Here is a 25,156-nt window from a genome sequence, read left to right as displayed (position 1 = left end):
CTCAGTACTGTGCTGACACAGAACCTGGCATAATCTGTTGACTTTGGTTTAGTTAATAAAACAGAGGAGAATAAAGCTATCATGTCTTAAAGAGTTAGCTTAAATCCATTCCACAGAGGAGTATGGTCTATTAAGAATGACTAAGACTTGACTCTCTGGACCACTTATGAGATACCTGGATTCCTTCTCTAGCTTGTTCTTTGGTTCCATCTTATGGCATTGAGTCAGATGAGAATGAATGTGGAAATCTGGTGACACTGCCTTACTATCCTGTGCTGCATGCTTCCTAAAGATGACGTTGGACAGTGATCTGAATGTAGGTGGGTACAGGTAGACTTCCGTGATTCAGATACTCTGTCCATCAGATATGAATTGTCAAGACACGGACACAAGTTTGTCTCTGTGTGATGAAATTGTGTTCTGTAAAAGATCTAATGCCAGGGCAGAAAACATAGGTTACAGTGTAGATGGTTCTGGTTCTTCTAGGTAGGAGAGATTTTCCCACCTCAAGGCTTTCTACCCTAGAGAATTCCTTAACCTAGGGCCCCTTCTGCAACCTTTTCCCTGCTTTGCCTAAGGAGTCTGGTCCTGACCTGACTGCAATAGGCAGATCATGTCAATGGGATGCTTCTTAGCTCTGTCCATCATTCCCAGGGAGAGACTTTAGCCTTATCCCAGTGGTGCAGGTCCTTCCCTTGTGGGGAAGATTTCTGGGATTCAACCATTATTCACTTTATTTCTTATCATTGGTAGCTTATTTTTTTTTTGATGTCTGTTTTGGTTGCATTTGTCCAATATCCAACAACTTTCTAAAGGACACATTTCCCTAAACTTCTGAGACTCTGTATTTTAGAGTGGTGGTTCTAAAATAGAGTTCCTGAGCCAGCCGGACTAACATCTCCTGGGAACTTGTTAGAAAGGAAAGGTTTTGGGCTTCACTCCAGACCTACTGAATCAGAAACTCTGGGGGTGAGGTCCAGAAATATACTTTAACAAGCCCTCCAGGGGACTGCAAGGCACAGTAATGTTTGAGAATTCTGTCTTTGACTTTTGCACTGTCCTTTGAGGACACAGGTTAGGCCACTTTTTTTCTTCCTCCTGTCCTCGTGAGTGTTCCTCTGCACTGTATCTCCACAGCCTCCTGAAATTTAGCAGGTGGTACACCACTGTATTTACCTACTGATGAATAGCAGCTCACAGCTCCCAGGAGACCACTGTGAAGCCACATATCTCAATTCTGTGATTTAGACATCACCTTTTTCTTTTGTATTTATTTTTCTCTCATATATTACATCTCAACCAGTTTCCCTTCTTCCTCCCTTCTTCCAAATTTTGCTACTCCTTGTTTTCCTCAGAATCTACCCTGCTCCACTTCCCCTCAGACAAAGAGATGGCCTCCCAGGGACATCAACCAAACATAACAAAGCTACAATAAGACTGAGCACGTATTCTCACATCAAGGCTGGACCAGGCAACTCATTAGGAGAATAATGTTCCAAAGGCTGGCAGAAGTGTCAGAGACTGCACCTTCCCCCTCTCACCCTGCTCCCACTGCTAGCAATCCCACAAGAACACCAAGCTCCACAACTGTAGCATCTATGTGGAGGACCTAGGTCATACTCCCAGAGGCTCCCCGATCTCTGTGAGACTGTTTGAATCTTGGTCAGTTGATTCTGTGGGCTGTGTTCTTATGGTGTTCTTGACCCCTCTGCTCCGCCCCCATTCTTTCTCCCCTCCTCCGCAGGACTCCCTGAGCTCCATCTAATCTTTAGCTGTGGGACTTTACATTTGTGCCTACCAGTTTCTAGATGATGCCTCTCTGGTGATGATTATGCCAGGCTCTGGTCCCAGAACACTCTGCAGGCAGGGCAAACTGTAGGCTGGAGGTTTTGTGGCTGGGTTGGTACCCTAGTGCCTCCACTTGAGACCTTATAAAAGGGATGGCTGGTTCAGGCTCTGTAGACATCACTTCTTGTTGACATTAGATGGACCCGTAAACTTCATGGTAAACAATATATAATTCCTTCAGAAAAGGTGGGAGTGGTGGGATGAAGACACCAGGGATGGGAAAGAAGGCAGGATGGTACCCCTGTTTCTCACTCAGGATAACATCTCCTTATTTTCTTCCCTCTCCTCTTTTCCGGTCTAGTTATGGCTTGCTTTCTTCCTACAGGCGCAGGTGAGTAGTTTGACAATGTTATTAGCTAATGAATAGGAGAGAGCACTGTCTTATTTATAGACCTGGGTGTTAAATGTGAGAACTAAGGCGACCCTTCATGGTTGCTACTTAATTTCCTCAGAAATAACTATGGGGGAACTATAATACATCTTTGTTTAGAAGCCATGGTTTTCATTAAATTTAATTAAGTCTCCCACAAGCTTTAAATTTAAGATGACTTCAGAATGCAGGTGGCTTCTGTTAAGTATAATTACGTTCCCTTTATAGCCATGGTTTGAGAAAGCTGGGGTGTCAGGCATTGCCTCTCTAAGGAGTGCCTGAGCTCTTGTAGAGTGTCCATTTCCTAGCATGTCTCTCTCCTTTCCTCAGCCTCTCTTTCTACTCTTCTTCCCTTTGTCTTTTCCTGCCCCCCCCTCCCACCCTTTGCAGAGGTGCAAGGCTATGTGAACTTAACCAGAGCTGCCAAGCTATGTTAATTAGCTGCTGACATTTCAAAGGTTCTCAGAAGGAGTCCAGCTTTGGTTGATCACTGGGCCGACATAAGCATTTGATTTCAGATTGGTTTTCTTTTGTACAAGAAAGCCACAAGACCTGGGAACAAGCAAGAACAAAAACTGGAGCAAAAGCAAGTCCAGAGAGTACAAGGAACCTTAAGTACATGAAGCTACCCCCTGCCTTATGTTTAGTCTTTTTGGTTCCAATTTAGAAAGGAATTGGCACATCTTGTGTTCAGGGCAGGAGTACTGCAGAAAGCTTTCTTATGTAACCAGCAGTGTTTCCTAAATGACAATCTGAGTCACGGAAGTAATTTGCTTAAGGTCATGCAGAAGAGAATGTTAGCATTCTCAAACCTAACCTAGGTGCAGTCTTCTATAATTGAGGGCGTTTAGGGAGTAGGAAGAGAAGGGTGTGCAGTTATTAAACAGCGAGGCTGTGCAAAATAGGTCCTTAGGGATCCAACGTTTTCATATGAAAAGAATTCACTCTGAGATCCCAGAACTGTATTTTCTGCAATCACTCGAGTTTTCTATCAGCATTTTTCCTTACCTAAGAGCATAATCACCCATTGCAGAAGCAGTGAAGGAAGGCTGTCAGTTTGATGTGCTCTTAGACCCAGTCGCACCTCCCTCAGCCCGCATGCTCATTATCCAGGTCAATTTAGTTTCTTTGGAAGCAGACATTTTCCCTTTAAAGCTGCAGGCAGCATTTCTCATACCCACTTTACTTGATTCCAGCCCTAATCTGGCACACACTGAATGATGTAGAAAACTGCCATCGTGATGTCTGGCTGATAGGGACAAGTGTCAGGAAGTTGAGAAAGATTAAGTTTTAGTGTTTTTTTATTATTTTTTTTTAAACACAGTTAAACCAAGTGTGGGTTTTGATTTTTCTTGCCACTTCTTTTGTATCTATAGTATCTTTGTTACTATAATCAATTTTTGAATCAAATCTCCTGATATTTATGCAAAATAAAACATTTGTATTTAGGACTGAGTACAGACTAGGTCTTAGTTGAATAAAATGGTTTTATTAAATGTACTAATGCTTCTGTAGGTGTTAAAAGGTCTATGTTATAGACTGCACGCTGACGTGTGTCATATGATAGTTGATTATATTCTTCTGCTTTCTTTGCTTGAACATGTCGTGAAAACAAGTTAGTCCTCTGGTAAGGACTAACTTTGCTTTAAAACAAAGTGAGTGGGGCTGAGCTGCACAGAGACTCGGATCCAAACCCAGCTTGCATTAAAAATGGCCGTCTTCTCTGGCACACACAAATGCTTTTGGGGAATGTTTTGCCCAGAGCCCTTGATATTCTTTTTTTTTTTTAATGTGAAAATCTTTATTGGATATTTTATTTACATTTCAGATGGCATCCCCTTTTCCCATTTCCCCTCCCTTGAAAACCCCTGTCCCATCCCCACTTTTGCTTTTATACTATTTTTTTTAAATGTTAATCAAAGGCTTTATAAGTTTGGTAATGCTCAATATCAATCAGAAGTATAACCCAATACCCAACCTAGATATATCAACTATCTTTGACTGGTGGAGACACGCAAACATCCACCTCCATGCCCCCTCGCCCCTGTCACCTAGCTCCTCCTCTCCTCCTCTCCTTACTCCTCCTCTTCCTCTCCTTCCTCCTCCCACCTTAGCTCCTCCTACATATCACCCTTCCTGTTAAAATAAAACTTTTCTCTTAGAATACAATTAGAGCATAACTATACCAATTTGTATCAGTAAGGTACAAGATAGACCTAATACCCAGTCCATCATTTTGTTGACTAACCAGAACCTCTGTCATCCTTCCTAACTAAAAGACTTAATTCTGAACCTGGCTTTTTTTCTTGGCTTTAGAATGAATGTCAGCTGAAACCCATCCACTCAGATCTTTTCTCTCAAAGTAAATGGCCGGGATTGGCTATGAGACTATAAGTCTTCAACCCCGTCAGAAATCCAGAATGACTGAGTTAACTGAAATTATGGGAAGCACAAAGCATAGCTTCTAAAACTTAGCCAATTTATAGAGACCGCTGAGCACCTGGACAGTCCCTATGCTACAAAACGTTGGAGCATCCGATCTTCAGCCTTCTGGCCCAGGATCGCCCTTGATATTCTTAATGTAAAATCCCATTCCCTCTAACAGATCCTGGGCTTATAGGACATAGCTGCAAAATCTTAGGTAAAAAAACTTTAATGTATAAGTTGTAGCAGATCTTAAACTGCAGCTTCAGTTTTTTATCTGAAGTTCACCATCTCAGGATGTCAGTGCCTGCCACCCTCTGTGTAGCTGTAAAGGATGAAAAAGGACACCTGTGGAAATACTAACCCCAAGTCGTTTTGACAACTGGATAACCCACCTGCTACCATTGTCTAAATTGGTTCAGAACCTTGGCAATCTGTATCATTGAATCCAAAGTGGGTGGGTGAGAAAATGGGAGGCTTGCTGTCTTCATTCAGGTTGAAACCCTCAGAAGTCTGGGATCCTCATGCTATAAAAGGCTGTGTCTATGTATGTCTATGTATGTTCATGCATATCCATGCATGTCTATGTATGTCTATGTATGTTCATGCATATCCATGCATGTCTATGTTATGTCTATGTATGTTCATGCATATCCATGCATGTCTATGTTATGTCTATGTATGCCACTTCACTTTGCCTTATGGCTTTATTATATTTATAAAATGTCTTAACTGCTTTCCATATTTTCTCCCATCTACTTATTAACTGACAGCAGGCTTGTAAAGAAATGTCTTACCTGCAATGAAATACCCAATGGCAAACAACGTATTTACATGAAGCTTTGGGATTTAGGTGCCCTAAAGGACAGGCAAGTTGTACACAATGGTATCAGAGGTGTACCCAGACCACGGTGTGTGGATTCAGGAGAGCAGCTGCAGATGCTCCTGACTCAGGGTATGGACCAACAGAGGTTTTCTCTTTTACACTCCTGCATGCCGAGGAAACCGGACATGTGCTTTTGAAGCCTGAAGCCTTTTGTATGTGGCTTAAGAAAACCCATCTTACCGTTTTCCAGTATGAGCTTTTTGTTTTCCAAATGTAATGCAGAAAGAGGCCTGGGAGCCACAGAAAAGCTGCAGTCCAGAACTCAGGAGAAAGGTGAGGAAAGCTGATGTGTTCTCTCTGCCTTTTAGTGCTAAGATGGTCCCTTCCATTTATGTTCATTTGTTTATTTATTTTAACTAATGAGTTTTCTTTCTCTGAGTCTGTTGCATAGACCGAGACTGAGGCTGTACATCTTGAAACAGCAGGGTTACAATCCCTAACACAGTTGTTCAGTTGTGTGTTGTTGTTGTTTTACTTGTGCCCTTAAGTCTCTCCTATCAATTACTTGTAGTTAACACACATTGGGATTATGTGCAGTATAGTTAGGAAGCTGGGAGAGTACTCAGAAATATTTAAAAGATGATTTCAGGAAAACTTACCAATGACTGGTCCCCGAGCTATCACACATAGTAGTAGGTACTTGGGAATCAAATCTATACATTGTTTTGGTTGATGATGAAAAGAAGAGGGGCTGGGTCTGGAACTCATCCGTGCTAGAGACCCTAGCACAGGGGAAGAGGAATATTAAGTCCACTTGAAAATGGTTTGTAACAAGACGGTTAATGATAAGGATAACAGGCATCTAAGTTCCAACCCAGTGTCTCCTCTGCTGCCCTGTCAGTCTCCATTGAAGCCACTCAGCTCACTGAGGACAATGGAAATCCCACCGACTTCTCATTGCTGATCACGTGATTTATAGTATTCACAGTGTTAGAAGCCAGTGTGAGTATTTCATCTCTCAGTGCATTTGGAGATATTTAACAATGTGTATGTGGGCTGACTGAATGTGGCAGTAGGTAAGCGAGCTTGTTATACAAGCATGACAAACTTAGTTTAACCCTCTCAACCCACATTAAAAAAAAATGGGTATGGTGGGACACATCTGTAGTCTCAGCACTTCTGCCTTGAAGTGGTGGGCAGAGATAGAAGAAATCTCCCAGGAACACATAGTCTAGCCTACAGTAGATTGTATGACAGAAATAAGAGAGATTCTGTGTCAGAAACCAAGATGTGACCAAAGAGTACACATGGGGGGACCCATGGCTCCAGCTGGATATGTAGCTGGATAGCTTAGCAGGCATCACTGGAAGGGAAAGGCTCCTTGGTCCTGTGGAGGTTCGATGACCTAGAGGAGGGGAATGCTAGGGTGCTGAGGCAGAAGTGGGTGGGAGGGTGGAGGAGCACCTCATAGAGGCAGGGGAGCGGGGAGAGAGTGCGGAGTTGTGGAGAAGAAACTGGGAAGGAAGATAACATTTGAAATATAAATAAATAAAATAGCCAAAATAAAAAAAAAATAGATGCGAAGAAAGAACTAACTTTTGAAAGTTGTCCTAAGACCTCCACACACATATGTGCACATAGGCACCCACATGTTCATATTTGTACACACACAGAGGGGGGCAACGGAGGGAGACAGAGGGGTGGAAGGACAAAGGAGGAAGGAGAGAAGAAGGGGGAGAGAGAGAATAAAGATGCTTTTACTTTGTGATCTTGGGGGTTTACTTTCCCTTCTCTCTTGCATGTGTTATGTATGAGCTGAGCTAAGGACCCTCTGCCCAGTATTATTTTGGCTAAATTGTATCTCTGTCATGAATGGTTTGAAATGGTGAATACTCAAAATGTTTAGAAAGAAAAGTTAAAATCCTAGCACTCAGGAGGCAGAGGCAGGAGAATCTCTGTAAATTTGAGGTTAGCATGGTCTATGTAGCAAGTTCCCGGCTAGGCAGGACTGTTGCAAATAGGAAAACCCTGTTGCAAAAAATACAAAACAAAAAACTCAAAACAAAATAAATCAAAACAAAAAAACCAACCAACCACCACCAAAAACAAACAAACAAACAAAGCAAAGTTGGACAAGGACTAGAAAAAAGCTTGTCAGCTCTTCATATATCTACCCTGTGACTTACTCCTCCCATTGCATATTTCAGAAATAACAAATCTGACTGCCATATGCTGTTTTATAAGCTATAGTATTTTAAATAAAATATGTGTTTTCTGCTCTTAGATGTCTAGAAAAAATGAAGTAATATATCTTCTTTTGAGTTCTCGTCAGGATTCCTTTTATGTTAATGCACTTTTTAACAAATGAATCTTCAGGACTTCAGCATGAAAGTACATTTAGCAATATCTTTGGGAAATAAATGTGAGGCAACAAACTATAATCAGAAATGTATTAAAAAACATGACTAACTCTTAACAAACATGGGTGTGTCTTAAAAACTTTTAACCCTATGGGATGTAAACCCACATCTAAAACATCAAATTATAATAGTGTTTTAAATATTTAGTTATGTAATACATACATGGTTAGTCATCATATATGGTTAACTATACATAGGCAGAAATAAACAGATAACTATAACAACAAACAAAGAAAACTATCAGTATATCTACAGTTGTATGGTTAGGTAAAGCTAATTCTTCATATTGTAGGCTAGTCAAACAATTTATCCTTCAGATTGAAGGAATATACTGTACTTATTATAACTAAGGTGTTAGATGGTATGATGTAGGGGTTATTGTCTAGAATATTAGGTATTTAAACAGCTTACCACAACACACACACACACACACACACACACACACACCCCACTCTAATTTGAAGATGGTAGTTGACATACACATTGCTCAAGATGATATAATATAACCAACAAGCACATAAAAAATACTTCCCATCACTAGTTAGGAGTAAAAAATAAGTAAAAAATACAGTAAGGTATCACTTACTGTTGGGAGCCGACTCCTAGCAGAAAGCGGCTATCATCTTTGCAACCATCTAGAGTCATATACCCTGAAAAGAGACTTGTTTTCATACAACAGCTGAGCACACTCTGATAAACATCTTGTTTTGTTGTTTAGTGCCCCCAGCTGCAAGGTGCATGTGGTAGAGTCTTCAGCTGTGTTCCCCTCCTTGTGCTTATACTCAGGATTGCCTTTCAATAAGCAAGACTAGAGACTTGATACTTGGCCACACACTCTGTCTTGTCTCCTCCATTCTTTGTGTCTCTTGCCCCTCCATCCCCACTCTGTATCTTGCTAGACCCTGTTGTCTGATACCCTAGGACCAGAGCACTTAGCCCCAAAATGTGGGGCAGTGTGGTGCTCAACACAGTGGTCCCCAAGCCGGGCAGTGTGGGCCTTGACACCTTACCCAGTTAGAATACCTAGTATCTCAAGGAGGAACAGAACAAATTCTGGTGGGGAGCCACAGAAAGGGGAACAGTTATTGTTGGTACAAATGTAAATTATTATAGTTACTATGAAAAGCACCAGGCAAGTTCCTTAAGAACAAAGCAATCTTGTGGTCCAGCACTCCTATAACCACAAATATATATTCAAAGGAAATGAAATCAGTGTCTTGGAGAAATATGGCCACTAGCACATTCACTGCTCTAGTTTGTTTTCGGTTGCTGCGATAAAACACTCTAATGGAAAGCACCTTGGGCAGGAAAGAGTTTATTTCGTCTTTTATTTATTTTCAGGTCACAGTCCATTATTGAAGGTATGAAATCAAGCAGGAACTGAAGCAGACACCATGGAGGAAATTCTGCTTCCAGCTTACTCTCTGCTGCCTTTCTTATGTAGTCCAGGCCTACCTGGTTAGGGATGGTGCTACCCTAGGGAGCTGGGCTCTTCCACATCAATCAGCAGTCAGAACAATTCCTCAGAGACATCCTAACAAGGCAATGGGATCGAAGCAAGTCTTCAGCCGAGGCCGTAGTCTAGGTGGCTTTTGATTACGCACAGTTAACAATCAAATCCAAGGAGCATGCTTATTACAGCATTAGTGACAATAGCCAAGCTATGGAAGCCACTGATACACACACACACACACACACACACACACACACACACACACCCCAAAATGAATAAAAGACCCCAAATAACTAAAACTATAAAACACTTAGAAATATTAACATAAGGAAACTAATGCATGAATGTGTCTCAGCCTGTGTTGCATTTTCCCCCTTAGGCTCTTTTATCTTTTTTGTTTATTTTGTCCTATTATGCTTGGTTTGCTTTATTATTATTATTACTATTACTACCTGAGATACCTGCCTGTATTCTAATGAGAGGAAGAACGGATGTGGATTTGGGTGGGAGGGAAGTTGGGGGAGCTTCTGGGAGGAGCTGGGGGAGGGAAAGCAGTCCTCAGGATATACTGCCTGAAAACAATCTATTTTCAACAAACAAACTAAAAAAGAACTCAGGCATGGTTTCTTAGATTTGACACATAAACCACAAGTAGTAAAAAAGTAGATAATTAGACTTTTTTTTACTTTCAAAAGTTTTTGTTTCCCTTTTAACGTTGTTTTATTTATCGTGCCTGGTGTTCTTTAGTGCTGAGTCATGAGCCAATGCTCCAGTTCCAGGTAATTGGATTTTATAAACAGAAAAGGAAGGTGCTTCAAAAGACACTATCACAAAAATAAAATAGATCATACTGGAAACTATTTGCAAATAATACATGTGATAAAAGTAAAATATTTATAATATATGAACAACTACAAGTTAATTTTATTAAAATAAGTAAAGTGCTAACTATCGCTAGAAATTTGGACAGGAATAGACAGAACGAAGGTACAAAAAACCACCACTTCACACTCTCTAGGAAGTGGGAATTTCATTTAATCATTGCATTTTGCTGATGGAAATACAAAATAGAACAGTCTCTGTGGAAAAGTTGGACAATTTCTCAAAAAGTAAAATTTGGATTCACCCCGTGACTCAACCTTTGGACCCTTAAAAATATATTCAAGAGAATGGAGGTCACCAACAGTACCACTCATAAGAGCTTTTATAAGAACACCCATTGAAATTATCCATTATCAGATGGAAAAGTAGGCCAACTGTGGGATAGCCATGCCCTGGGATAGGTCTGTACAAAAGGAAAGCAGCACCACTATATTCTGCAATAGGTGCGAAGCCCGAGGTGCTATCTTAAGTGAAAGGTGCCCGACTTTAAAGACCACATACTGTATAATCTCATCTCTATGAACTACCTAGGATACTGTAAGTATCCATTCAGACAGAAGGAAGGTTAGTGTTTGATAGAGGCTGTGAGAAAGGAGGAAGTGGCAAGTGAGGGCTGATGGGAAGAGTCTTTTGGGGATAAATATGTCTGAAATTAAATGCTAAGAGTTACACAATATAACTGTGCCATAAAAAAGTTGAAAGCTGCTAGATAAGATCGACCAACTTGTAACAAAAGAGAGGGGGAAAGTTAGTAAATTAAATGCCATGCAGAAAGAGAATGGCCAAACAGATGCCAGTGCATTAAGAATAGTTTAAGAACCACAGGATCGATGACGTGAATTTAATGCCTTGGGATTGATGCTCTTTTCTTGTCCTGTGATCTTTCTAGGAGATAACAGCAGGTCGCTGCCTCATTAGAGGTCTTAAAGGTAGAAGGTATTTCTCTGGTCTAAACCTGCAGCATTAGACAACTGAGTGGGTGCTCACCACACTGAATTCTCAGAACTGGATGATCTGAGACCCAGCAATATCCAAACAAGAATAGACAGTTACCACTAGGTGGCAGCACACCACAGCTCTAGAGACTAAATCTGTGCATAGCAACTGAAACTTCTGGACATTTCATCAATTTCACAATCAAACATTCTCCCACTTATAGGCTCAATATTTTACTAGCAACAAATAAACACACATTGACCAGAACCACAAATGTTGAATAAATTGAAATGCTGTTTAACAACTTCCCCTCCTTGGATGGTTTCTACTGAACTTTTAAGAAACTGTTGATTTCTGACTCAGATAAGCCTGGAAACAGAAAAGAATGAGAACCACTCATGTATTTCAGGTGATGAACATGATCCTCAGAGCACATGTAGGCAAAGTCCTCTACCATGACACAAGGCTTCTGTAGTACTGGCTGCTTTTTTGATGCCTTGACAATTCTCACTGCCTAAAAGTGTGTCACAGGATGCCAAGCTCCTTCCCTCACCTCAAGTGGTTGAGATGTGCAGCTGTGTGCCCCTGCCTGAAGACACATCTCAGGCTGAGGGCACTGACTGATGAGATCACTGTAACACTTCCTGACTTCGGGGAAACTGGGGCATGGGTCTTGTTAAATCATCTATGCTGGTCTTGAACTCGAACCCAGTTGATCCTTCAGCCTCAGTCTCCAAGCATCAAGAATTACAAGTGTGTTCCACTGCGCCCATCAAGCCGACTATTTCAAATGATAAACACATGAGATCTACTCTCCTAGCGAGATGTGAACGTAGGAAAGTGCTCTTAACTACAGTGCTGTGTCAAGTCTCTCTTTGCCTTTTTATTTGTCTCTCTTGGAAGAGACAAATAGGCTATCTCGTCCTGGCAAATGTTAAGACATCTTACTCAATTGTATCGAAAAACATGGTGTTCCACTGATACAAAGAAGACAGACTGATCAGCAATGCAGAGCAGAGCCAGCAAAAACCTCATATACAGACTGGAAGAAAATAGTCAAGCAGTGGTGGCACACGCCTTTAATCCCAGTACGTGGGATGCAGAGGCAGACAGATCTCTGAGTTTGAGGCCAGCTTGGTCTACAAAGTAAGTTCCAGGACAGTCAGGGCTACATAGAGAAACCCTGTCTTGAAAAACCAATAGAACCAACTAACCAACCAAACCCCACTACCCCCAACAGTCCCCCCCCCAAAAAAAAAAAAACCAACCAAGCAAAGAAACAAAACAGACTGGAAGAAAATAGAGGTGAAATCCTCACCCACAAGGAAAGTAAGGGCACAAGTAGAAGATGCAGTTAGACAAACAGGATCATTACAGGCAGAAGGTCGAGCTTGTCATGTCTTGTATAAAGGTAGATTCCAGGGGCATTAAAGTTAGAAGTATGAATGTCAAAAGCAGGAGCCAATTGGAAATAAAGTGAAATATTAGCTTTCTGACCTTAAGGTAGGAAGGATTTATTAAATAAAAATTCAAATGTGACATCTATAAGAAAAAGTTGATTTCTATTACATCTAGGCAACATTGTTAGAAAGATTAGCATGTTAATAGCCTATAAATCTAGTTTCTAAGGACAACAAGGGACTTGTATCCAGGACACCCAGAGAACTAAATTAGTAAGAAAAGGAAACCAATCTCAGTGGAAAGGACAAACTCCAGGAAACCAAAATGTATAAAATATCCACAAAATTTTATAAGAACGCACACAAATGATAGAACTTATATACTTATCTTTGAAGAGAGAGGAAAATGATAGTATGGAGTTGGGATTTAAAACATATATGGGGGCCAGTGAGATGGCTCAGCAGACAAAGGTGCTTGTTGCTAAGCTTGATGACCTGAGTTTGATTCCCAGGTCTCACAGACAGAATCCAGTCCTTGTAAATTGTCCTCTGAGCTCCACTTATGTATGATGGTACACAGGGACCCACGTGCATGTGCCCCCCCCACACACAAAGTAAATAAATATGTTAATACTTATGCCTCAGGGGAAAGCAAAAATATTAATGAATAAGAGATGGTGCCAGTGTAGACTGATAACCCGAGTACCTTACCGTTGCCACAGATACCCAAAGAGAAGATTAAAGTAAAATCGATATTATCCTTTTTTAAGCTCCAAGGTGACTTCTTTCCTAGCTTTATCCCTTGGAGCCATATGAACATCTTCCCTTTTAATAAGGGAACCCACGGGGCCTTGTTGACTGACTAAATTGGTGTACACAGGGCACCTGGCACAGACGTTCACCCAACTGCTAGTTTCTCTTATTTCAATGATTCTCATGACATCTGCTTCATCCCTAGTTTATTTTTTAACTTGACAAATAGAGTTTTTTAAAGTACTGTGGTTTTTTTTTTTTTTTTTTTTGAGATGCTCTTTCCCTGTAGCCCAGGCAGGCCTTAAATTTGAGATCTTTCTGCCCTCCTCATTCCCGAGGGTGGAGATTACAGGTTCTATCATTATTCTGTTTCTCACACAGTTCTCCGAAACTTAAAAAGAAATCTTTACCTGTTGGGCTTGTCTTCCTCTGGTCTTCTCTTGTCTGTGTTGAGGTGCGATTGTCTCAGTGGCCTACTCCGGGTATCTCCCCTTTGTCCCCCTTCCTGGAGATAGCAGGTGCAGTCTTAGGAAGCACAGGCAATTCCTGTAGCCGCATCACCAGATGACCCAGTTGTGACTGAGCACCATTTGCCATAATTCAGCCAGAACTCTATCTTGGTGCTCCTGTGGTGACAGCCTCCGCTTTCCGAGCCTTTCCTAAGTAAAGGGTCTAACGGACTTAGAGTAGACAGGAGGCAAAGGCGATGTAACACGTTCTGACAGTCCTCCTTTGCTGAGTTACTCAAGGCGGAAAGACTCGGTGGAATATGTGTGCCCACTAGCAGTATTTAAGGAAAAGGGGCGGGGTCAATCTAAGTTCACAGCAAATGCTTCAGCGGGCCTTTTAAAGGAAACAGCTGACTGGCTGTGGTGGTGCAAGCCTCTAATCCCCAGCACTTGGAAGGCCCAGTCAGAAGGACTATTGCTATTAATTTAATTTTTAACTTGAGCTACAAAATGAGTTCAAGATCAGTCGAGGATAAACAGCAAAACACCGTCTCAAATCCACCTTACCCAAAGGAAACTTCTGGGCAGCCCATTGTGGGAGGTGGGAGTGGTGGCTCTAAGTTTAGTCCGGACACTAGCTTAAGCCATTTGTGTAGGTATAGGACTGGAATTGTGCTAAGAATGAGGGCTCCAGCTTCTGCTACAACGTACTCGAACGAAAAGACTTCAAGATAAAGTAAAGCTTTAAAACAATCAGAATGTTCTGAAAATGGATTTCCATGAAGATGCCTGTCACTGGGGATTACACACGTGGCCTCTGATCAAACCCAGCTGCTGGCTGGCTGCCTCCTGCCCCGTTGAGATCACCTGACAAAGGTCTTTAAACCGCTAACAGCTTGCCCATTACCTCAGATATTTTTACTTAATTGATCCGGCATGTAAACATATATCATGTTTCTCTTTTAAAAGCTTCCAGGGTGACTCCAATGTGGTCCATAGAGCTAAGAACAGCTAATTGTAGGAAAAACTTTAAGTCTGGGTCAGGAAAGCTGGATCTGATAATTCCACTTTTTCCCTTTGATTTCTGAAATTATGTTATTTTAGCTTCAGGCTCTCAGTAAAGATGAGTAGCTAGGTGCTTTTGGATGCTGTACTGTTTTTCTCCCCATGTTTTCTGCTATGGAGGCGGTCCTTCTTGTGTTCGTGTTGGAACTGAGTGTGCAAAACCGTCTCAGCAGTTGCTATTGTTTCTACAAACTTCTGGGCATCAAGTTATTTTTCTCCTTCTGAGATCAATTGCCTTAAAGATCCCCGCTACCCCTCAAATTGGAAATCACAGCACTTTCTCCAAAGACGTAATCTTTAAAGAATTGGCCATTTAAATGGGAGCACACAATTGAAGACAGTACATTTAAATACTGAAAGATTATCAACAGTGTCTGAGTTGTCTGGTCCTTTGGCTGAGTTGGTTTAGAAAACCCCAGAATCTTGTTAACTTGTCAGTCGGAGGAAACACTGAGGAGCTCTCAAGCCTTGGCCAATGTAAGCTGGTTAATTATCTGTGTCCTCTAGAGAAGGGGATGAGAATGGGAGGTGGGAAACGGCTGGGAAAAAGCCACCGCACCACTTCAGCCTGTGGCGAGACGTCACCACCAGAAGCCATTCAGAATCTGCGTTTATTTTCCTGCGGAATGAACTTTTCATCAAATCGGAGTCCTGAGATGCCTTGTGTCCTTTTCAGCCTTGTCTGTACCCATCTCCCCCGAGGGCTGGCTTTCCTGAGACACAGTGTTATTTTATCAAGTTAATTCTTACGTTTCCTCACCTCCTTTCAAGAAAAAGAGCAGGGCTTGACATTATAACAGACCCCCTTAAATACTCATGGGAGTAGAAAGATCACAAAAACATAATCAGTTGCTTCTAGGTGAGTAACAATGATTCTTGCTCCCAAACCTTAACCTCTCAGCTATTAAAATGTTAAGTGTAAACAAGTTAGACCCATAGGTTGCCTTATATAAATCTTTTCTTTTGAATAAAAAAGTCCTTTCTCAGATAAAAGTTTCCAGCTAGTTTCATGACTTCTGTCATTCCAATGGTTGTCCATGTTCATTCCTCCCTAAATTCTCACACTGGGGGCATTGGGGGGCATGGGAGAATTTTTTTAAGTTATAAAGAAATTCTGTTTGCTGGCTGCCTTACTGTTGAGTGCTTATGGTTTCCTAGAGCTGCAATTACCATGCCATTTCCTGATTGAAGAAGATCTCTCTCTCACACACACACACACACACACACACACACACACACACACACACACACAGGAGAACCAGTTTACTTACCTTCCACCATGATAAAAATTTTCTTTATAAACTTCCTCTGCATCTCCTCTTTCCAAAATCCTAAAATCATTAAAAACCGAAACTCCTTGAGAATTAAAATGAACAAAAATCTTTGTCTCTTCCATTACCCCTACAATAATAGGATTACCAGTCATTATTGTTATCACTCTTCCCTTGATTTTATTTACTTCATCAAAATGTTTTTTCTTTCTTTCCTTCCTAAGTACTTTTCTTTTTTAAAAAATTTTTATTAAATATTTTATTTACATTTCAGATGTAATCCTCTTTCCCCATTCCCTCCCCCTCCAGGAACCTCCTATCCTATCCCCCCTCCTCCTGCTTCTATGAGGATATGCCCCCACCCACCCTCCCACTTTCACCTCCCCACCCACGATTTCCCCCACAATGGGGCATCCAGCCTTCACTGGACCAAGGACTTCCTCACTCACCTATGCCCAACAAGGCCATCCTCCCCTACATAAACAGCTGGGGCCATGGGTCCTCCCTATGTGCTCCCAGGCTGGTGGTTTAGACCCTGGGAGCTCTGGTTGGTTGGTATTGTTGCTCTTCCCATGGGGCTGCAAACCCTTTCAGCTCCTTCAGTCTTCTTCTCACTCCTCCATTGGGAACCTCATGATCAGATCAATTTGTCAAAACGTTTAATTAACAACTGTCTATACTCATTTAAACAATGACTAATTAAACTTATTATAAAACAAATAATACTAATGTCTATACCAAAGGAGGAACAAGATCCCTAATAATGGAGTCTCTTATTATGTTTATTGGATCAACAAACCTTCTAGGCCTTCTGCACATATTTATACCTACGACTCAACTTCCTGTAAATCTAGGCATAGCAATTCTACTGTGAACAGGAGCTGTAATTCTAGGGGTCTGCCACAAACTGAAAAGTTCTTTAGCTCATTTTCTCCTCAAAGAACCCCTATCTTGCTAATACCAATACTAATGATTATTGAAATGGCCTGTTTCTTCAGCCTATAGCTCTCTCAGTGACCTGGTGTGCAGCACCCACATAGCTCCATAGGGCTGGGATTGGGAAGGGGTTTTCCTTTGGCCTTGCTCTTATTCACGGGCAGGTACTTTAATTTAGAAACCCAGTTCCTCCTGGAGCTGCAGTTTAGACACTGGAGCTGTAACTGGAGAGGGACACATCCTTTTACTCCAGGGAGTTAATTTGGTCAGTTCCAAGAACTTTTGGGAATCATTTAAATGACAAAGGGGTGTTGACCTAAAGAATTTCTGTGTTACACAGTGTCCAGGTACTGTCAAAAATACCCAAGACAATCAGCTTCCATGTGTATATGGGCTTTCTGTTGTTTTTGTTGTTATTGAAGCCTTAGTCCATGGTGATCTGATAGGATGCATGGATTATTTTAGTATTCTTGTATCTGTTGAGGCCTGTTTTGTGACTGATTATATGGTCAATTTTGGAGAAGGTATCATGAGGCGCTGAGAAGAAGGTATATTCTTTTGTTATAGGATGAAATGTTCTATAGATGTCTGTTAAATATGTTTGGCCCATAACTTTCTGTTAGTTTCACTGTGTCTCTATTTAGTTTCTGTTTACATGATCTGTCCATTGATGAGAGTGGAGTGTTGAAGTCTCCCACTATTATTGTGTGAGGTACAATGTGTGCTTTGAGCTTTAGTAAAGTTTCTTTTATGAATGTGGGTGCCCTTGCATTTGGAGCATAAATGTTCGGTATTGAGAGTTCTTCTTGGTAGGGTTTTGTTTTTTGTTTTTTGTTTTTTTTTTTTTTTTTGTGTATTAAGTGTCCTTTCTTATCTTTTTTTGATAATTTTTGGTTGAAAGTCAATTTTAGCCGGGCAGTGGTGGCGCACGCCTTTAATCCCAGCACTTGGGAGGCAGAGGCAGGTGGATTTCTGAGTTCAAGGCCAGCCTGGTCTACAGAGTGAGTTCTAGGACAGCCAGATCTACACTGAGAAACTCTGTCTCGAAAAAAGAAAAAAAAAAAAAAAAGAAAAAAAAAAGAAAGTCAATTTTACTCGATATTAGAATGGCTACTCCAGCTTGTTTCTTGGGATCATTTGCTTGGAAAAAAAATTTTCCAGTCCTTTACTCTGAGGTAGTGTCTCTCTTTGTCACTAATGTGCATTTCCTATTTCAGCAAATTGCTGGGTACTGTTTATGTATCCAGTCTGTTAGTCTATGTCTTTTTATTGGGGAATTGAGTCCATTGATGTTAAGAGATATTAAAGAATAGCAATTGTTGCTTACTGTTATTTTCTTGTTAGAGGTGGAATTATGTTTGTGGGGCTATCTTCTTTTGGGTCTGTTTTAAGACTATGTTCTTGCTTTTTCTAGGGTGTTGTTTCTCTCCTTGTGTTGGAATGATCCATTTATTATCTTTTGCAGGGGTGGATTTGTGGAAAGATATTGTGTAAATTTGTTTTTGTCATGTAATATCTTGGTTTCTCTATCTATGGTAATTGAGGGTTTTGCTGGGTATAGTAGTGTGGGCTGGCATTTGTGTTCTCTTAGGGTCTATATGACACCTGCTTAGGATCTTCTAGCTTTCATAGTCTCTGGTGAGAAGTCTGATGTAATTCTGATAGGTCTGCCTTTGTATGTTACTTAACCTTTTCCCCTTACTGCTTTTAATATTCTTTGTTTTGTGCATTTCGTGTTTGACTATTATGTGACAGGAGAAATTTCTTCTTTGGGCCAGTCTATTTGGAGTTCTGTAGGTTTCACTTTTTTTGTTTTTGTTTTTATTGGATATTTTATTTATTTATATTTCAGATGTCATGCCCTTTCCCCATTTCCCCTCCCTAGAACCCCCCTATTCCATCCCCACTTTTCTGTTTTGCTTTTATACCATTTTAATTACATGCCATTATTAAGGTCAGTTCTAGGTTGAATAACTAGAAATACAATAGATGCAGATAGTTAAGGAACAAGCAAGACAATAAACACAAATAGTCAAAGAACAAGCACGGCAATAAAAAAACACTCCCATGATCCATCACTGTTTCTAAGGGCTTATCAGGATGAACAAAATATCTGAGCTAACTTTCCTGTCCTTGCCCAAAGTAATTTTCATGTCTGAAGCCAACTTCCCTGATTTAGCCTAAGAATTTAGATTCCTGCCTGAAATTACTTCTTTGTTCTAGCCTAATGTCAGATTCCTGCCTGAAGCCCACTTCCTTGTCCTTGGCCTGTGTCAGATTCTTGCCAATTAGCCCTAAAAGCTCTCTACCTCTTCCCCCTTTTTATTTCATAAACAAGACTGAGTCTGTCTTAGGTTGTTCTGCCAAGAATGCTTTCCTTACCTGTTATAGAATATGTATTACTAAAAGCAATGCATTTCTGTCTTAGGTTGGTAAGGATCTGTGCAGAATCTTACCTATTCTTGGCTTGCCAGTCTGTTAATTTAATAACTCTGTCTGGGGATCCATCTGTAGGCTTCTTGTATGTTTATGGGCATCTCTTTCTTTAGGTTAGGGAAGTTTTCTTCTATAATTTTGTTGAAGATATTTACTGGCCCTTTAAGTTGAGAATCTTTGCTCTTTTCTATTTCTATTACTCTTAGGTTTGGTCTTCTCATTGTGTCCTGGATTTTTTGGATGTTTTGGTTTAGGAGCTTTTTGCATTTTGCATTTTCTTTGACAGTTGTGTCAATGTTTTATATGGTATCTTCTGCATCTGAGATTCTCTCTTCTATCTCTTATATTCTGTTGGTGATGCTTGCGTCTATGACTCCTGATCTTTTTTTTTAGGTTTTCTATCTCCAGGGTTGTCTCCCTTTCTGATTTCTTTATTGTTTCTACTTACATTTTCAGATACTAAATAGTTTTGTTCAGTTCCTTCACCTGTTTGGTTGTGTTTTCCTGTAATTCTTAAAGGGCTTTTTGTGTTTCCTTTTTAAGGGCTTCTACCTGTTTACTTGTGTTCTCTTGTACTTCTTTAAGGGAGTTATTTATGTCCTTCTTAGAGTCCTCTATCATCATCATGGGATGTGATTTTAAATCAGAGTTTTGCTCTTCCAGTGTATTGGGGGGGGGGGTATCCAGTGCTTGCTGTGGTGGGGAACTGAGTTTTTATAATGCCAAGTAATCTTGGTTTCTGTTGCTTATGTACTTGCCCTTTCCTCTCATCATCTAGTTATCTCTGGTGTTAGCTGGTCTTGCTGCCTCAGACTGTGGCTTGTCCCTCCTGCAAGCCTGTGTGTCAGCACTCCTTGGAGACCAGTTCTCTTCAGAAAGGATTTGGGTATGTCGAGCTGTGGCACAGGGTCAGCTCTGGGGTGCAGACAGAAACCAGAAGGATCCAGGGTGCTCTTCCATTCCTCTGTCCTGAGGGCTCCAGGTGGGTCCTTTGGAGCAGAAGTGGTGGTCTTACTTGTGCTCACAGGTGTGTAAGTAGTCTTGGGAGACGAGCTCTCTCCTGGCAATATTTGGGTATGGACAACTGTGGCACAGGGTCAACTCAGGGCATCAGTGGAAATTGGAAGCGCAAGTAGTTTCCTTATGTGTTTTTACTTCCATTCAACCTGATACTAAAACCAAATGTAGATGCCCTGATCTAGGTCATAGTAGGAAATTCCTGGCTACTGATCCCTTTTTTTGTCTTTAGGTTGTGGTATTTTTTTCATGGTAGAACTGATCTATGAAAGTTGTTATGTACACACTTCTGTGGGAGGTTCCCTCTGTATGTTGGTTGGCGTTGTCAATTTAACACAAAACTACATGTATCTGAGAAGAGGGAATGTCAACTGAGAAAATGCTTTCATAAAATTAGCCTACAGGAAGCAAGTCTGTGGGAAATTTTCTGGATTAATGATTGATGTGAGAGGGTCCAGCTTACTGTGGACTGTGCAACCCCTGGGCACATGGTTTTGGGTTAGGAAAGCAGTCCCTGAGTATAAGCCAGTAAGCAGCACTGTTCCATGGCCTTGGCTTTAGTTTCTGCCTCCAGATTCCTGTCTTGAGTTTCTACCCCGAATTTCCTCAGTGATGCAGTGTAACCTAAGACTTTGGAAATGAAATAACCTAGTGAGATGCATTTAATTAGTGAAAGACAGTGATGATTGGGTGGTGGTATGAGAAAGAGAGAAAGAGATATATATAGAGAAGGATGGGGGAGACCAGAGTATTCTTCCTTTGTGCCTTGAGTGATTCTCTTACAGTAGCTGGATGTATTCTGTGTCCAGCTATCATAGGGTCAGAGCATCATTGGCTCAGCCTTGTAGAATTATTGACTTGCCTATGCTCCACAGTTCCAGTTCTTCCATCTAATGTGGTATTGGCTTCCTGTTATTGCTAATATCTGAGTTACTACATCACATCAACCTGGCTGTCAACCTCTCTATGACCTGTGTAAATCATTCTGCGCACTAGGTTCCACTGTTACAAATATTTGCACTGGCACACACTTAACCTGTTCATTCCATATGGCAGGAATCTGAGTCCATATGCTTCTTAAAGTTATCTAGAAGAAAAACTTCTTAGATTTCAATCACTGACAATGCAGTTAAGAGTTCACAATAAAACTATATTGTTAATATGAGTAGCCATAGAAAGTCTTTGTACCAATACTGTTGAACCAGCCCTTTTGAATGAGCCCTAGTCCAGTTTGCTATTTCTGTTTTGTCAGGCAATTAGTCAAGTTGCTGTCATCATTAAGTTCTCCAAATAAGTCAGTGTTTGTATTTGACTGGTGACCACATTGCTCCTGTGATGTTACTTCATAAACAGGACCCTTTCGGCCCAGCACAATGAATGCATCTCTCCAGACACCCAGTTTCCTAGGGACTAGGAACTTACCAAGTGGAAGGAATCTGGGTCAGCAATTCACAGATGTACAGTGAAGAAACCCCAGTCTAGAGGACTCCATAGATTAAATGTTTAATTTTCTCATGCAATGAAAATCTAGAGAAGGTGTGTTTGTGGGAGGATTTGGGAAATTGCTGGCAGTAATTCTAGCTCTAAGATATCAGAACTGAAAACTTCACTGGGAGAGGAGCCATGGTCATGGAGTTGTGTGGCTCCAGTCCCCTTTCAATGGATAATTTGTCATTCTGAGAATCACAAAATTCATTGTCTTTTGGATATGCCTCAACTTTGGAACAAACACTACATTTTTTTTTTCTGGAGTATTCCAGGTAGTAGTAGTATATGGCAGGAGACACTTGGGCAGCTTATATCTCCTCGATATAGGCTAACTGGCAGTTTTTACTTAGGAAGTTCCCTGTGGTGAAATATGGTGTTAGCCATATTTTAGCGTAATGCACCTCCCACAAAATGTTGTTTCTTGTATTTTTTCTTTAATAGGTATTGTGATGGCTTGAAAGATAATAGGCTCATATGTTTGAATACTTAGACTCCAGCTGATGGAAGTGTTGAATGTTGATGTTAAAACTATACTAGTGAAAAAGAATGTCAGCCATGGTAGCTTGTCTTCTCTTATAGATAATTTGTATCAGTCTTGCTGCCCTGAAGCCCTCACTCTCTTCTAGTTTTACTATTGGGTTGAAGTGTTGTCAATCCTTACTCTTTATCATGGAGTCCGTTTCTTCTATGACATCTGGTTTGATATCCAGTTGTCAGGGATTTCTTTGTTTCTAAATTTTTGATCTAGGGAAGGTGTATATCTGTCCAGTTGTCAGGGATTTCTTTGTTTCTAAATTTTTGATCTTGGGAAGGTGTATATCTGTCTTATGACAACACTTTTCTGCCTGGTCTATAATATTTGTATTCTTGTCAAGACTATTTTGTAAACCCACACCTGTGTTGGGCTTAGCCAGCATGCAGGCAGTATATAATATTATGCTATGACATTAACTAATAGAAAAAAAATCCCAATCCATCTACTTCTTTTAAGTATCCTCATATAAACTGCAATTACTAAAGACAAAAGAATCCATTCGCTCATTTTTTGCTTGGCTTTAACATTGATGTTCTCATCAACTATCCTGTACCAAAGGAAGACATTAAACTATGGCCATTATTCCATCATTGTGCCTCTGAAAGGAAACACTAAATTAGCTAATGAAGTATTATTAGTATATTTATTGTACAGTCTGTGTTTGAGTGTGGTTATTTTAGGGTGTTAAAATTGTGGCATCTGTCTGGCTTAAGCAAATAAACAAAAGCTAAGGATGCTATGAAATAAGACCATTTACAAGGTCCATTACCTTTTGACTTTGAGTAATTGCCTAATTACCTCATGTTCCAAGCTAATTCATGGAATTACATCTAATAATGCCTTACATTTGTCTAGTGCTCGGAGGTTTACAAGGTGCTTTCATTTGCAGGACTTGTTCAATCAATCAATCAATCAATCAACCAGTCAATTAAAAAATCAGTCCTTTAATAGAAATTGCTTTGAAACCATAGCAGGCCGAACATCAGTACGTTTGATTTGGGTCTTCTTATGGCAAACACCACAGATACTTTCTCTTCAAAGGTTTAAGTCTAGTAAAAGAAGAAGGAAATATTAAGAAATAAGTGGGCTAAAATGTTGGCTGAACATATTTTGTGTGGGCCCAAAGTGGAAATCAGGGGCTGTTCTCACTTGGGGCAGGGGATGGGCAAAGGGGTAGAAAAGCATTAATTGAGGGGAGGTAACTGAGTGAAGTCTTACTTGATTCTTGCTAGGTTTTTGGTCATCTAAGCTGATGGTATAGAGGAACCTGATTCACAAGGCTTACACATCTTCCTAGGGTTTCAAAGGTACTCTCTTTCTCCACGGCATTTCCTCCCCACCCCATACAGTTCCCTCACCAATTGCTGAACTCCCCAGTCTCAGGACTTGAAATCCCACCAATCCGCACTCTGGAAATCTGTGCATTGAAAAGTACTATCCCTTTTTCGAGTCTTGGCTCCAAGAGGACCAAAAAAGAAGAAACAACGGTCGTGCCAAAAAGGGCCGCGGCCACGTGCAGCCAATTCGCTGCACGAACTGCGCCCGGTGCGTGCCCAAGGATAAGGCCATTAAGAAGTTTGTCATTCGGAACATTGTAGAAGCCGCTGCTGTCTGGGACATATCTGAAGCAAGCGTCTTCAACGCGTATGTGCTTCCTAAGCTCTATGTCAAGCTGCATTACTGCAGGAGCTGTGCCATTCACAGCAAAGTCGTGAATCGATCTCGTGAGACCCGGAAGGACCGAACTCTCCCACCACGATACAGACTTGCTGGCGCTGCACCACGACCTCCACCAAAGCCCATGTAAAGAAGTGGTTTCTTTCATAAAGGCAAAAGGAAAGATGCTTTGGGAAAAATAAAATGGAAGTTGTACTTAAAAAAAAAAAAAAAAGAAAGAATAAAAAGAAAAGTACTATCCCCTAGGAAATCCTACATAAGCCCTGCCCTTGGTTTAATTCTTTGCTGTCCGCTCCCCCTAGCCTAAACTTCTCCAGCCCAGCAACCGGGATGCCCTTCCCGATATAATCCAGACATTTTGACTAGTCTTGTTATTTACCCTTTACTCTCCTAGTTGTCCTTTCTCTCTTCTCCACTGTCCTTACATGGCCCAGCTCAGAATCATGTCCCCTCCGGCCTCTCCTAGATGTCTCTGTCTCTGGTTATGCTCTTCTACAATTTTACAATAAACCTTCTCTTTGAGCATACCTAGGAGTCGTCATGTCCTTTCTTTTTTACTTCTTTTTTTTTTTTTTCCCCATCCAGGTGACAGTGTTTCTAATACTTTCTCAAGAGATTTCTTTACTCAGATCATATGTGCTTAGTGTTTGAAAGGGTCATAGCAATGGTAATAACACATACTTTTAGCTTTTGTTTTCTCTGGCTTATGTACCTTAGTAACCCTTCCGGGGGTTGTCTAAAATGTGCGTTCTAGTTCTACAACACACCCTCTAGTTCATGATGTATTCTCCTGAATCAAGCCCCATGTTGTCAGGCTGGCTGCCCTTGAAGGATAGAGCCTTTGCTTTCAGCTGGTAGGCAGTAGTTGGTGCCTCACTGACTACCATGTCTGTCTCTGACTCAGATATTCTTCTTTGGCTTCTTGATGTGAGGCAGGCTAATGCAGGTTTTCAGCATATTTTTTTCTTTA

The 25,156-nt window shown here is 40.9% G+C and overlaps 1 pseudogene; it reads left to right on the top strand.

Moving 5' to 3' along the window:
* The first annotated feature begins 292 nt into the window (after positions 1-292).
* Positions 293-24,390, top strand: LOC117719610 (small ribosomal subunit protein eS26 pseudogene; annotated as a pseudogene).
* The last annotated feature ends 766 nt before the right edge of the window (positions 24,391-25,156 follow it).

Source organism: Arvicanthis niloticus, chromosome 14 (assembly GCF_011762505.2).
Source record: "Arvicanthis niloticus isolate mArvNil1 chromosome 14, mArvNil1.pat.X, whole genome shotgun sequence".
Lineage (NCBI taxonomy): Eukaryota > Metazoa > Chordata > Mammalia > Rodentia > Muridae > Arvicanthis > Arvicanthis niloticus.
This window is presented reverse-complemented; position numbering and strand designations above follow the sequence as displayed.